Source organism: Rhinopithecus roxellana, chromosome 5 (assembly GCF_007565055.1).
Source record: "Rhinopithecus roxellana isolate Shanxi Qingling chromosome 5, ASM756505v1, whole genome shotgun sequence".
Classification (NCBI taxonomy): domain Eukaryota; kingdom Metazoa; phylum Chordata; class Mammalia; order Primates; family Cercopithecidae; genus Rhinopithecus; species Rhinopithecus roxellana.
In genome coordinates, this window is record NC_044553.1 from 81,131,730 (window position 1) to 81,145,082 (window position 13,353).

General features: G+C 41.7%; 1 protein-coding gene across 11 annotated transcripts in view; it reads right to left on the reverse strand.

Annotated features, from left to right (window-relative positions):
• Positions 1-13,353, reverse strand: part of SIPA1L1 (signal induced proliferation associated 1 like 1) — a 412,564-nt gene that overhangs the window by 15,708 nt on the left and 383,503 nt on the right. The window lies entirely within an intron of this gene.

Consider the following 13,353-nt stretch of genomic DNA (forward strand, 5'->3'; position numbering starts at 1 on the left):
CAGGAACACTTTCAAACACACTGTCACCACTGAAGTTTGTCACAGAAGTCTGGCAGTGGCAAGAGACAGGAGAAAGAGAAGCAAAAGGTCTACCATCTCCATGCCTCTGTCTTGCTTTCCTCACAACTAGGGATTGTGATGATGCTCTCTAGGACCAAGCTGAGGAGGGGAGAGGAGACTGAATCAGGGCTATGGCTCTTCAGACTCACATCCAAGGCCAATGGGCACAGTGAGCGCTCCCTCCCCATGGCAGCTGGCATTCGTATCGGCTCTGGAGCCTGCTCATCAATATATTTCAAACATCAGTTAAAGATTACAAAACTAGGGCTGGATGTGGTGGCTTATGCCTTAATCCTACCACTTTGGGAGGCCGAGGTAGGCGGATCATCTAAGGTCACGAGTTCGAGACCAGTCTGACCAAAATGGTGAAACTCCGTCTCTAAAAAAAAAAAAATTATCTGGGCATGGTGGTGTGTGCCTGTAATCCCAACTACTCGGGAAGCTGAGGCAGGAAAATCGCTTGAACCTGGGAAGTGGAAGTTGTGGTGAGCCAAGATTGCACCACTGCACTCTAGTCTGGGTGAGAGAGAGACTCCATCTCAAAAATAAAAAAGATAATAAAACTAAAGTCTACATGACTAAAGAGTCCAAAATTTAGGGGTTTCAAGAATTCCAGAACAGAAAAAGGCAGGATTTTCAAAATAAGGTATGAGAGTTTTAGTTAACTAAAACTCATATTAAAGGTGTCAGAAGGCCTTTAACTGTAGGATTTTCATACTTCCTGCCCAGTGGTCTCACAGGACCACACTATCTGAGCCTTTCTGAGTTCTCCAGCATGGGGTGAAACCAAAGATGGCTGACTCTTGCTACAATAGACTTTCAGTTATTTTTACTTGAGGTTTAATCAATAGTATGTGGTCCCAAAGCATTCCTCAATGGCACTTTCATTTGTCAAAAACGAACGGTCCTGACCTAAATAAAGTATGGACTTTAGTTAATAATACTGTATCAACATTGACTTGGGGAGGAAGATAACTGAATAGAACCCTCTAACAACTGTCCCTCCACAGGAACACCAAATTGAACAACTATTCACACAATAAAGCACCTTCATAAGAATCCAAAATCAGGTGAGCGATCACAGTACCTGCTTGTCACATCATATCAAGGGGAAAGAGTCACTGAAGAGGGTGGTAAAGATGGTCCTGCATCGCCTACGCCCCCTCCTCCAACCCTGGCACAGCAGCTTGGAGAGAGAATCTGTGCACATTAGGGAGGGAGAGGGTGTGGGACTTTGCACTGGAACTCACTGCTGGCCTGTCACAGTAGAGCACAACACTGAGCAGAATTTTGCTGGCACCCACGGACGGAGCATTTAGACCAGCTCTGGGTCAGAGGGGAATTCTCAGCCAGAGTGGGAGGAAGCTGAGTCCCAACTGGTTCTGCCACCCAATACCGTGCTATCTTCATGTCTGACCCCATCCAGTGCCAGCTGTGGTGGCCATGGGAGTGCTTGAATCACCTTCCCCAACTCCAGGCAACCCAGCACAGAGACAGACTATTTCTGAGAGGGAAGAGAGAAGAGACATTGCCTAGCAACCCAGAGAATTCTCCTTTATCTTGCCCAAACCCATCAAGGCAGCGCCTCTTGGAGTTGGTGAGAGTTAAAGCGTTCCTGGACTGAGGGCACCCCCTAGTGCTGATACATCTACAGTGATCACAAGCTTAGATCACAATAGTCCTATTTGAATACATGGAAAGCCTTCTCCGGAAGAACTGGTACAAACAAGCCCAGGCTGCCAATATTGGAATAAATACCTAACTCTTCAATGCCCAGACACTGATGAATGTACACAGGCATCAGGAACATCCAGGAAGACATAACCTCATCAAATGAACCAAATAAGGCACCAGTGACCAATCCCAGAGTGACACAGAATTCAGACAGAGAATTCAAAATACCTGTCCTTGAGCAAGTTCAATAAACTTCAAGGTATCACAGAGAAGGAATTCTGAATTCTACCAAAAATTTAACAAAGAGATGGAAATAGTAATTTAAAAATCAGCAGAATTTCTGGAGTTGAAAATTGAATTGACAAACTGAAAAATGTACCAGCCAAGACAGGGATGCCCTCTCTCACCACTCCTATTCAACATAGTGTTGGAAGTCCTGGCTAGGGCAATCAGGCAAGAGAAAGAAATCAAGGGTATTCAGTTAGGAAAAGAAGAAGTCAAATTGTCCCTGTTTGCAGATGACATGATTGTATATTTAGAAAACCCCATCGTCTCAGCCCAAAATCTCCTTAAGCTGATAAGCAACTTCAGCAAAGTCTCAGGATACAAAATTAATGTGCAAAAATCACAAGCATTCTTATACACCAGTAACAGACAAGCAGAGAGCCAAGTCAGGAATGAACTTCCATTCACAATTGCTTCAAAGAGAATAAAATACCTAGGAATCCAACTTAAAAGGGATGTAAAGGACCTCTTCAAGGAGAACTACAAACCACTGCTTAGTGAAATCAAAGAGGACACAAACAAATGGAAGAACATACCATGCTCATGGATAGGAAGAATCAATATCGTGAAAATGGCCATACTGCCCAAGGTTATTTATAGATTCAATGCCATCCCCATCAAGCTACCAATGAGTTTCTTCACAGAATTGGAAAAAACTGCTTTAAAGTTCATATGGAACCAAAAAAGAGCCCGCATTGCCAAGACAATCCTAAGTCAAAAGGACAAAGCTGGAGGCGTCACGCTACCTGACTTCAAACTATACTACAAGGCTACGGTAACCAAAACAGCACGGTACTGGTACCAAAACAGAGATATAGACCAATGGAACAGAACAGAGTCCTCAGAAATAATACCACACATCTACAACCATCTGATCTTTGATAAACCTGAGAGAAACAAGAAATGGGGAAAGGATTCCCTATTTAATAAGTGGTGCTGGGAAAATTGGCTAGCCATAAGTAGAAAGCTGAAACTGGATCCTTTCCTTACTCCTTATATGAAGATTAATTCAAGATGGATTAGAGACTTAAATGTTAGACCTAATACCATAAAAACCCTAGAAGAAAATCTAGGTAGTACCATTCAGGACATAGGCATGGGCAAGGACTTCATTTCTAAAACACCAAAAGCAACGGCAGCAAAAGCCAAAATTGACAAATGGGATCTAATTAAACTAAAGAGCTTCTGCACAGCAAAAGAAACTACCATGAGAGTGAACAGGCAACCTACAGAATGGGAGAAAATTTTTGCAATCTACTCATCTGACAAAGGGCTAATATCCAGAATCTACAAAGAACTCAAACAAATATACAAGAAAAAAACAAACAACCCCATCAAAAAGTGGGGAAAGGATATGAACAGACATTTCTCAAAAGAAGACATTCATACAGCCAACAGACACATGAAAAAATGCTCATCATCACTGGCCATCAGAGAAATGCAAATCAAAACCACAATGAGATACCATCTCACACCAGTTAGAATGGCAATCATTAAAAAATCAGGAAACAACAGTTGTTGGAGAGGATGTGGAGAAATAGGAACACTTTTACACTGTTGGTGGGATTGTAAACTAGTTCAACCATTATGGAAAACAGTATGGCAATTCCTCAAGGATCTAGAACTAGATGTACCACATGACCCAGCCATCCCACTACTGGGTATATACCCAAAGGATTATAAATTATTCTACTACAAAGACACATGCACATGTATGTTTATTGCAGCACTATTCACAATAGCAAAGACTTGGAATCAACCCAAATGTCCATCTGTGACAGACTGGATTAAGAAAATGTGGCACATATACACCATGGAATACTATGCAGCCATAAAAAAGGATGAGTTTGCGTCCTTTGTAGGGACATGGATGCAGCTGGAAACCATCATTCTTAGCAAACTATCACAAGAAGAGAAAACCAAACACCGCATGTTCTCACTCATAGGTGGGAACTGAACAATGAGATCACTTGGACTCGGGAAGGGGAACATCACACACCGGGGCCTATCATGGGGAGGGGGGAGGGGGGAGGGATTGCACTGGGGAGTTATACCTGATATAAATGATGAATTGATGGGTGCTGACGAGTTGATGGGTGCAGCACACCAACATGGCATAAGTATACATATGTAACAAACCTGCACGTTATGCACGTGTACCCTAGAACTTAAAGTATAATAAAAAAAAAAATAAAAAATAAAAATTAAAAAAAAAAAAGAAAAATGTACCAGCTTCTCAACAATGGAATTGATCAAGCAGAAGGAAGAACTAGTGAGCTCAAAGACAGGCTACATGAAAATACACAGTCACAGGAGAAAAAAGAAAAAAGAATAAAAAAGAATGAAACATGCCTACAAGAGCTAGAAAATAGACTCAAAAGGGTAAATTTGTTTTTCTTTTTTTTTTTTTTTTGAGTCTCCACCCAGGCTGGAGTGCAGTGGCACTATCTTGGCTCACTGCAACCTCCGCTCCCAGGTTTTCTGCTTCAGCCTCCTAAGTAGCTGTGATTACAGGCACCCGCCAGCACGCCCGGCTAATTTTTGTATTTTTAGTCGAGACAGGGTTTCACTGCGTTGGCCAGGATGGTCTCAAACTCCTGACCTCAGGTGATCTGCCAGCCTTGGCCTCACAAAAAGATAAGGATTACAAGCGTGAGCCACCGTGCCCGTACTGTCAAAGGGGTAAATCTAAGAGTTATTGGCCCTAAAGAGGATGTAGAGAGAGAAAGAGATCGGGACACAAAGTTTATTCAAAAGAATAATGAACATTTCCAAACGTGGAGAAAGATATAAATATCAAGGTACAAGAAGGTCACAGAACTCCAAAAAGGTCCAACCCAAATAACACTACTTCAAGCATATATTAATCAAACTCTCAAAGGTCAAGGATAAAGAAAGGATATCTGAAAGCAGCAAGAAAAAAGAAGCAAATAACAAAAAGGAGCTCCAATACATCTGGCAGCAAACTTCTTGGTGGAAACCTTACAGGCCCACAGAGTGTGGGATAACAGATTTAAAGTGCTGAAGGAATACTGATTCTCAAGCTATAACAAATGTACTACGCTAATGTAAGATGACGCCAACAGGGGAAACTTGGTGAGGGGTTTATGAGAACTCTGTCTTTGCAACTTTTCTGTAAATCTGAAACTATTTTGATATTAAAAAGTCCCACAATAGGCCAGGTGCAGTGTCTCATGCCTGTAATCCCATGACTTTGGGGGCTGAGGTGGGCAGATCACCTGAGGTCAGGAATTTGAGACCAGCCTGGCCAACATGATGAAACCCTGTCTCTACCAAAAACACAAAAATAGCTCGGTGTGGTGGCACACACCTGTAGTCCCAGCTACTTGGGAGGCTAAGCCAGGAGAATCACTTGAACCTGCAAGGCAGAAGTTGCAGTGAGCCTAGATCAATAAACACTGGTGTTCAACATCATCAGTTACCAGGAAAATGCAAATTAAAACCACAATGAAGGACCACTACACACCTACCAGAATGGCTACATTAAAAAGACTTATAATATCAAGTGCCAGAAAGGATGTGAAGCACTAGAGCTCTCATACACTGCTGGTGGGAGTGCTACTTGTTACAACCATTTTGGAAAACTAGTTCAGAGGCTCTACTAAGTTGAACATACGTATATTCTTGACATGGCTATTGTATTCATAGAAACTCAAAAGAAACACATATGTCTGTGTACCAAAGGACATGTACGAGAATTCTTAGTATCGGCTGGATACAGTGACTCACACCTGTAATGCCAGCACTTTGAGAGGCCAAGGTGGGCAGATTACTTGAACTCAGGAGTTTGAGACCAGCCTGGGCAACATGGCAAAACCCTGTTTCTATAAAAAATAAAGAAATTAGCCAGGTGTGGTGGCGTGTGCCTGTAGACCCAGCTACTTGGGGGGCTGAGGTGGGAGGATCGCTTGAGCTCAGGATGTCGAGGCTGCAGTGAGCCAAGTTCATACCACTATACTCCAGCCTGGGTGACAAAATGAGACTCTATCTCAAAAAAAAAAAAAAAAAAAAAAAAGAAGAGGAAAAAGAAAAAACAAAGATTCTGAATATCCCAAATTGGAAACAATCCAAATGTTCATCAACAGTAGAGTGAATAGATGAGCTGCTATATTCTCACACTGTAAATATAATATAGCAATGGAGATAAGCTAATGTTACCTGCAACACATGGATAAATCTTAGCAACATAATGTTGACTTAAAGACACAGGACACAAATTAATACAGATGGTATGATTCCATTTATATTCAGTCCCAAAACAGACAAAATAAGGCTATGATTTTCTTAATTTTTGTTTTTGTTTTTGAGACAGGATCTTGCTCTGTGGCTCAGGCTAGAGCGCAGTGGTGCAATCATAGCTCACTATAGCCTCAGACTCCTGGGCTCAAGGGATCCTTCCACCTTAGCCCGCCAAGTAGTCAGGACTACAAGTGCGCATGGCCACACCTGGCTTACACATGTATTCTTAAAAGGATAACTGGTTAAATAAGATCAACCCCAATTCCGGTTTTATCTATGAACACAATGGGCTGTCACTAGCTCCCAGGTGTGAAATGCCAGTGCGCTTCTCTTCACTAGTGGTTATAACTGAGACAGCCCCACTTAACAATTGATTAGATTTAGGCACAAAGGTACGAGAGAAACAAATGAACAATCCACTGGTATGGCTTTCTTCTTTAATGCACACAACTCACAGCATGAAATTGTGCACTTTCGTACACATGGCCTCTAATTCAGTGGGCCTGTGAGCATCACCTGGGAGCTCTTCTAAAGCATACTTTCTTGTGTTCCAATCCTAGATATTTAATTTAGTAAAGGAGGAATGATGCCTGGAAGATTAGGTAAAATATCCTCCAAGTGTTCACAAGCAGCTGAGGCCTACTGCTCACTCACATCCAGCTGAATTATACACACTGTTATGACGGTCAAAATCCAGTTCCATATTGTCTAGATGAAGAAGGTGAAGTCATGGCAGCAGTGTTTCTCAAGCCACAGAATGTGGCCACCTGTATGTACTGATGTAACTGGGGAATCCTGGGCTTGTGTTAGATCTTCCGGAGCCCCAGAAATCTGTATTTTAACACACTTCCAAAGTATTGTCATGTTTTTTTGGGTTGAAGAAATACTGCATTAGCCCCTCAACTCCTCCCACTCTAAAATGAGTCTGTCTCTGGGCACAGCTGTGGGTGGGCTCCTTGCAGCTGCCTGACCCACCCACTGGCCTGAGACTGTATCAAGGGATGTGCACCTATGCACTTCGCCTAAGAATCTCTGAAGTGGATTAAATTACAATACAACTAACATGAAGCGATCAGCTTCATACTTTTTAAGGTGAGCTGTGTGGCTGGGCTCTTTCATTATCCTGGAAATTTCGTGTTAATTTAATAGGCTTCAATTTCATTTTACTCAGAGAGTTAAATCTCTTCATAGGAATTACATAAGAAGGGAAAGAACCAATAATATCTAACAAAAGAGCATTAGATACAACAGGAAATAATAACTGCAATATCTATTACTTTTCTGAATGTATAAGAAGTGAGTTTAACTGAGTATGGTCAAATTGGAATCACTAGAAATTTACTCAAGGTGTCTCTAAATTCTACATGAAGAAACTACTAACTTTAATTTTTCTATAAGCTATAGGGCATTTCTCCTTTCCTAAAAAGGAACAATCTTAGATTCTGTTTGGCCATGTCAGGTTGTTAATTTTGAAAAGGAAGAGAGGATACACAAGTACATGATACCCCATGTAAAAGAGGCCGGGCGCAGTGGCTCACACCTGTAATCCCAGCACTTTGGGAGGCCGAGGTGGGCAGATCACAAGGTCAGGAGATCGAGACCATCCTGGCCAACTACTAAAATACAAAAAATTAGCCAGGCATGATGGCATGCACCTGTAGTCCCAGCTACTCGGGAGGCTGGGAGGCTGAGGCAAGGGAATCACTTGAACCTAGGAGGCAGAGGTTGCAGTGAGCCAAGATCACACTACTGCACTCCAGCATGGTGACAGAGTGAGACTGTTTCAAAAAAAAAAAAAAGAAAGAAAGAAAAGAAAGAAAGAAAGAAAGAAAAAGAAAGAGAGAGAAAGAAAGAAAGAAAGAGGAAGGAAGGAAGGAGGGAGGGAGGGAGGGAGGGAGGGAGGGAGGGAGGGAGGAAGGAAGGAAGGAAGGAAGGAAGGAAGGAGGCAATGAGGTCACCGAGGATCTGGGACAGCCTGAATCTGTCCAAACTTCTTATCTTGACCTGATGCTCAAATAAAACCACGGACCACATGTGCTGCAACCTGGTGATTTTACATTCCCAGCTATGGCAAAGCTTTATAGGAGGGGATGCTAGATGACCGATCTGCAAAATATGCTACTCTCAGCGGGTACTGCTTTACAAGGAGGACCTACATCTATTTGCTGACTTTGCCAAGCGATGAGCCACCCAGGATTGGGAAGCCTGAATGTCATCAATCAAAGGCCCTGAGTGCTGAACCTATGAGGTCTGAGGAGACCATTGTGAATTCCTGCATCGTCACTGAGACCATCACATCCTGTGAAAAACATCTGACAGCCACTGTCTGTGTTGTAGAAAGCTGCTGATGGGAAAACTTGGAGTCATCTACTATTTAGGCATGGCAAGGGGGTTTTAGACAAGCTTGGCCTGATAAAGATGATATTTTCAGGAAGTGGAGAGCAGCAATTAGTCACCTGTCAAATGGCTGTGGCAAAATCTGGGCAAAGGCTGAATGCTGGTCTAATACCAAGGGGAGGAGAGCTGATCGGGTTTCCTGTGATTGCTTGTACAAATAACAAGCCTTTGGGTGACAGATAATGTGGAGGATAATGATTAAGGAGGACTCCTCCCACTGTGTTCAGCACTAGCCAATTCTGTACTCTATCCAATAGAGTATGGAACACAATTTAGAAGACACTAATTCCAAAGGACTGGGGGGAAAACAAACAAGTGAAGTAGGGATGATTAAGTTGACAAAGAAGATATCCAAGTGACTGCAGTAAAGAAAAGTTGTCCATCTATAAAAGGCAGATATTTAACAGTATAAGGGCATACTAACACATACAGCATACAGAAATGAGTGGCTAGCTATATGCAGCAGCAGAAGCCTCAGGGATCATTGTGGACCAGAAGCTGAAAAGCCTGTAATGCTAAGCTATTTAATAAGGAGCTAACAAGATATCTATGAACATTATCATTTTATTGGGCATAGCTGAGAAGAGTGTCATGTGCAGGTTTTGCATCTAAAAAGGATAAAGAAAAAAAAGCCGGAAGCTTGAGAAGAGAAAATATGATTATAGGACGAAACACACAAAGTGTAGTTCTAAGAGCTGTGGGAGATACCTGCCTGGTAAAAGAAAAGTCACTAGAAAAGTGTTAAGGCAGGTGATGAAGAGTTTACAAAAGGAAATGACAAAAAACCTTTGGTCTTAAAATGACATTTACAGTCTGCAATACATCTGATCATCTTTTTTATTTTCAACAAACATATAAAAACAGCCATTTAGTAGGTGGAACAGGACTTTGGTTTGGTGGTACTAGGCTATGCTAATGTGTATGACATGGCACATTACCAGCTGCAGGCTTTATCCATCAGTCACTTAGTTTCTGACCTGCTGTCTATTGTGTAGACTGAACAAGCTGACTGCTGAAATGCAGTTTGCTGGCCAGTGAACTGAAAGATGCAATAGTAAGCCATCTACATTTGTCACCATGTGCTTGTATCTGTTTAATTTGTGCACCTTAAGATCCTATGGTGTATTCCATGGCCAATATGCCATCTCCTAGATTACAGATGAGGGACAAGCCAGGTGAAATGGTACAACTGGCCACAGGCCACATAGCTGATCAGTGGTAGAACTGAGACTTGAACCAGGGTCTCAGGCTCCAAATCTATTTTCCTTATGTTCCTCTCTCAACTTGCCTGGGGGTAGAGAGCTATACCAAATTTTCCTTCTTTCTTTTTTTGCAAATGAACACCTTATAGTCAATAATCTATGTCCAATAACTAGGTTAAGGCAAAAAGGGCCAACCACATGTTCTCAGAATCTTAGATGTCAAAAGTCATCATGTTGAGAAAACACTCAGCTCATAAAAAAAATTATTCTCTCTTAATTGTGTATTTGAGCTGTAGCTAGAGGAATGGAATTAAATATTGAAAAGGGAGAGGACTTATTATATACTGAAATTATTTAGAAAAGTTGTGTGGGCCAGGCTCAGTGGCTCATGCTGGTAATTCCTGCACTTTGGGAGGCCAAGGTTAGAGGACTGCCTGAGCATAGGAGTATGAGACCAGCCTGGACAACATGGTGAGACCCTGTCTCTACAACATTATTAAAAATTAGCTTAGCATGGTGGTGCATGCCTGGAGTCCCAGGTACTCAGGAGGCTGAGGTGGGAGGATCACTTGAGCCCAGAAGGTCGAGGCTATAGTGAGCTGCGGGGCCACCACTGAACTCTAGCTTGAGTGACAAAATGAGAGACCCTGTCTTAAAAGACAGAGAGAGAGAGAGAGAGAGAGAGAGAGAGAGAGAGAGAGAGAGAGAGAGAAAACCTGTGAACTCTCTTGAGATTATTTTTTTCATTTTTCCCCCCCTAATAGCGCAATTGTATGAATTCTCATCCTGGTAGAATGCTTTACATATGACAAAGAATGGGCTCTCGGTCCTTTCTGAATTCCTTTTGGCCTTATGATTTAATGACACTTGGAAGAATTTGGGCTTGCTATATCAACTGAATGAATGGATTAGTTGCTTCATAGAACAAAGCAAAAAAATGTTTTGTTGGTGAGATCTGCATCAAGCATCTGTGGCTTGACAGAGGGCTCATTTTCTCAAGGTTCACTTGAAATTTCTTCCTCGGTGGTTCTCTTTTTCAGTCTTTGAGGTTACTAAAAGTAACTGGTTCTGGATAAAATAACTACTCACCCCCCAAAAGCTGGAAGAGGTGTGCCAAGATTGCTTAGGCCAGATCACCTGGAGTTCTGCTGTGTAACAGCAAGATATTACGTAATTGTGAATGTTCATTGTGTACAGTGACACAAAGCAAAAACTGCCAATTAAAATGATCCATACCCACAATCTAGGCTAAGGCAAATAGAGCTAACCACATCTCTTAAGAGAAGTTCTGGTTTTGTTATTTCAGAGGTTGAACTTTCAAATTCTGAGTTAGTACATAATATTCAGAAAAATAACATTCACATCATAAGGAAAAAATATAAAAGAGAGGCAATTAATTGTTAGTAACTTAAAAAAAAAATTCCAGGCAGAAAAGATTTAGAGAAGGAAATGTTACAGATAAAGACAACTGAGTAACTTCCAAACAAAGACGGAAGGCATATTTCTCACATACATAGGATGACAACGAGGGTGCAGAGAACAAAATTTAAACACACCAGGGCATACACGGAGGCACACAGACAGCCCAGTGTGCCAGAGTAGCCTGAGGCAGTCCTAATGTTCAATGTAAACCACACATACAAAGGCTTTCTTTTCCTCAACTCTCAAGAAACACAGCTTTTGTGGCATGAACAGTTAACTTATTAGGTCAACCAGAAAAAGCACATTCATGAAATTGAACTGTGCTGGCAACTGTGGGCAGGCATTTTTCTTGGTCTTTAACCAGTTCTTCCAGTGATAATGTCAGACACTTAACCAACATATATCTAGATCCTGACTGATATTTGCAAAGAAGCTGTTCTGAAGTTCTTCCTTGTCATACTTGGTAGAGTTTAAAACCTTTCATGTAGACATGACTTTACTACGACTTCATGCTACACGAGGACTCTGTGTATGCTCTCATAACTACACCCATAAGCACTGCAGCTCTGTGCAAATACTGATGCATCTATACAATAACCTTCAAAATAGTGGTTTTCCAGGAGCCAGGAGTTGAGGATTTATGTAACTTTTGAACTGGTTTATTGAGTCATCAGGCAAAAAACATAAAAGAAAAGTTACTCTTTCTTTGTTTTTTTTTCAGTGTCTCGCTATGTTGCCCAGATTGACCTCTAATTCTTGGGCACAAATGATCCTCCTGCCTCAGTCTCCTGAGCAGCTGGGACTATAGGTGCTTGTCACCGTGCCCAGCTAGTTATTCCTATTTGCTCATTGGCATGTATTGAGTATCAATCTATTATGTTCATGTTGGCACAGCCTATGCAAATATACTTAGGATGAACATATTGGGTGACAAATCCTCTTGTACTGACTGGATGGCAGTAAAAAGGTATACGTGATCACATAAGTGGGTAGTCATTGGCTACAGGTATCTGAGGGGGCCTTAGGGAAGCAAGAGGATGCCAGTTTTGAGACCTGGAGAGTGGCGGGCTAACAACCATGGACACCAAAACAAGTCAGGTCAGTCAGTTACATAAGAAATGTCTATGTGCAAGCATGAGGTAGGGTTTTTAGCTTTCTCATGTGTGGTCTTAAATTAAGCTCCAACATCTGAAACAGCATTGGTCAGCAGGACTAGAGCATTTTGGACTGACTGAGGAGGTCCTTGATTGCCACACAAACTGGCACTGCCTACTGCCAAGGCCAGAACCCTAAGAAGAAAATGAATGCTGCTGGTAAGAATGTCCTTAAATTACTACTATCTTCACCTATCCTAGGCTTACCACTAATCATTTTTTTTTTCTAGTGGTTCATTTTAAGATCTGAAAGTGAAACAGCCATTACCAAAAAATAAAATAAAATAAATTTTCTCCCTAAATTTCCAAGCTTCATAGATACACATATATTCTAGGGAGCAATAATTTAGAGCAAGTGATAGACTTTTTTAGTTATAGAAAGTTATCAGTATGTGTAATGACATTCAAATATAGCAACTCTATGTAATTACCAACCTGTATTAATGCAGCTCTCATGAGGAGCTACACAAAATCTGCATGATCATCAAGAGGGAAACTAGAGGACAGAGGAGGCAGGAATGGAGCCCAGCCAGAAAGATGCAGTGAGACTTAATCACTGTAATTTAGACTTTGTCACTGAGTCCCAGGTACAAGCTCTTTTAAGCACTGTCAAGACATCTCTACATTAATTGCTGTTCCTGTCTTCTGAGGACACAAACACTCTAATTTGCTGTGATTTTAGTTTTTCTATAGCAATGTGCATTTGGTGGCTAAGTCCCCTTTCCTCCAGAAAAGGCAGGCTGCTAAAGCTCTGATTATCCAACTCACTCTGCCAAGGTCAACATACCAAAGTCTCAAAACATCCCTACTTACCACAGTCTAGAAATGTGAATGTGACTCAACACATGAGTGGGTGAGAAGCTCTGCCACCCTCCCTCAACAGCCACATTCTTCTCTTC